The sequence below is a fragment of the Psammomys obesus genome, unplaced genomic scaffold (assembly GCF_907164565.1).
Source record: "Psammomys obesus unplaced genomic scaffold, mPsaObe1.curated_primary_1811, whole genome shotgun sequence".
NCBI lineage: Eukaryota > Metazoa > Chordata > Mammalia > Rodentia > Muridae > Psammomys > Psammomys obesus.
The window spans coordinates 15,732,992-15,735,952 of NW_026585895.1; positions in this window are offsets into that span (position 1 = coordinate 15,732,992).

A 2,961-nucleotide genomic window follows, 5' to 3' on the forward strand; every position below is an offset into this window, starting at 1 on the left:
TCTTCTTCTTCTTCTTCTTCTTCTTCTTCTTCTTCTTCTTCTTCTTCCAGCTTTACTCAAAGCTCAAACAGCTTCCTTAGGAAATCCTTGACACAGGTAACAATCCAAGAACATGCAGGAACCCCTGAGATATGTCTCTATTCCTGGCAGGAGTCTGTTCAGAGCCAGCTTGAGGACTTCTATATTTGTATTGTAATCTCATCTTCTCATCTTTTGTTGTAGCTTCTCACCATCCATGGCATTTTTCAGTCATTATAAGGAGTAAGATATAGGAAAGTGAGACCATTTGTTTGTTCCTGATGAATCAGCTTCTGACTAAGAATAAACCTAAGAATACACAGGAATATGATCTTGTATCATGCAAATAAAAATACATCCTATAAGCCAATGCAAATTTTTTGTACCCTTCCCTGTAGAGAAACAAAATTTTCTGTTAATAAATCTTCATTAAGTCCCAGTGGAGACTATTCTACGTTGTCAACTTGACTGCATCTGGAATTAACTATAACACACACACACACACACACACACACACACACACACAAAATTGCAAGGGGTTTTTACTTAATTTCAAGAGGGAAGATCAACTTCTGATCCAGATCTTTGAGGTGGGAAGACACAGCTTTAATCCAGATCTTTGAACTGGAAAAACCTGCCTCTAATCCAGACCTTGCTTTCTGCTGGAAGCCTACTTAAGGACATGGGAGAAAGGAGATTTTTGCCTTTTGCCTGTTTTCCCTCACATTCCTAGCCCATCCATTCCTTCACTGGCAGGAACCCACTTCTTCAGGATTTCACTGTATACTAACAACCAGCTAAGACAGGAAGCCTCATTGACTGAGCAACTACTGGATTCTTGAACTTTCCAGTCACAGCAAGTCATTGTTGGATTAGCTGGACCACAAACTATAAGTCAGTCTAATAAATCTTTTATGTGTAAGTCCTTTATTTATAAGTTCTGTTACTCTAGAGAACCCTGACTAATACAGGTTCTATTACCTATGTTTAATGAATCCTGACATTAAAGAAAATCAAGCAGATATGTTATGAAAGAACTATTTCAAAAGAGAAGTCATAAGACTCAATGATCCAAGAAAAATATGTATAGGATTTCCAGCTAACAGATGTCCTAATGTAAAAGCTTCCTTCAAGAGTTGATAACCTTGCTTTATAAACTACCATGCCTTTTGATTGATAAATGATGATAACATTCTTAGATCTTTTAATATTAGAGACTAGTCTCACATAAACCTCACCATTTGATCCTAAAATTGCCAATGAAAATTTCAAGGAAATTTTCCACAAGAATTAAAGGCACTTAACAGATATAGTTTAGAGGTATGAATTTTGGAAATGTGACTGTCTTAAACATGATGACATATGTAAATTGTTTAAAAATTAAAAATCAAAATGCTGTTATAATTTGTTTGAAGTGCAGAAGGTTAAATACAGGGCTTCACACAAGCCAGGGCAATGCAAGAACACACCCATCACTAAGCAAGGAGATTCCCTAAGAAATCTGTGAAAGAAAACAGCTTGCTAGTGATGAAACCTATTTATTGCCTTTGCTTTTAAGCTCAGTGAAGAATTTACCATTCATGGAACATAAGGGAGATTTGAAGTAACACAAACATTTTTTACATTTCTTAGCATAGCTGGACCTAAGGAACAAGAGGACAAGAGAATCCTGTCCTTCTGATACGGTCTCTCAGGGATAAAAAGAAAGAAGACAAACAAAAGGAAGACATGGTGCCAGCATCTCTGTTTGTCTAAGCATTGCTTTATTCTCTTAACAGCAGGGACTGACTTCTCCACAAAGGAGGATGCTTCTGCTCATACACATTTTATGTGTATCTTCCACCATGGAAACACCATCCTCATGCTCTTTGAGTTTCAGCATCAGGATTGTGGAGCCTGGTCCAACCACCTGTGCCTAGAGGGGTGTAATTTTATATGGAAGGCAGCTGGGGCCAGGTACCTGACACTGAACAAACTTGGCCAAGATTACAGCATCACACCAGAATTTCATCTTGTTTCAAAAATAAATACGGAGAAGTTCAAAATAGTCACATGACTAGAAGCTTGCCATTTTTGATAGGTAGGGTGCCACCTCAATATCATTGGCACTCATTTTTATTGTCTTCAGCACCCCCACCTTTATTTTCAAGGTTCTTATACAAACATTTATATTAAATGTATTGAGTGTTTGTTTTTCAACTTTTGTTTTTGGGGGGCTTTTTAGGGGCAGTTGCCTTTTTTCTGGTTTTGGTTTTGGTTTTTTTGACACAGGGTTTCTCTGTGTAGCCTTGGCTGTCCTGGATGCATTTTTGTAGACCAGGCTGGCCTCGAACTCACAGAGATCCATCTGCCTCTGCCTCCCCGAGTACACCACCATGTCCTGCTCTGTTTTTATAGTTTTTAAATTTTAAATAGTTCTGAACAGTCAGGAAAGGCTAGCCCATGGCTAAAAACAAAAGTTACACTTTCCATTCAGAATCACTGATAGCAAAAAAAGAGATGAGAACATTGCATAGTGTCACTCGCAAATATTTTCTAATTTTTCATAAACTTTTTAAATTATTCCAATCAAGAGTAATGTAAAGACTTTGGGGGGGGTGTCATCTCCAGCCATTCTCAAGCTCCCATGATCTCAGCTTTCTCAAGTAACCAAGAGTCTAGATGATTATTTTGATTTTGGCCTTCCCAACATCAGACTCTAAATTTAGAAACAAACAAACAAACAAACAAGCTACATTCTTAAATGATATCGTTTCAACCAAAACTATCTTTGGGACTTCCCAGAGGGATCTTGGGAAAAAAATGTTTTAAATCATTCTTTCATCTTAAAAAAGAGAATACGTTAATATTATAATTGCTTAATGTTTTGTATTTCTTAGTTCAAAGTTACCCTGAGAATTTCATGGAAAGAGCTGTAAATGACAAGATAAGTCATACTGGTGA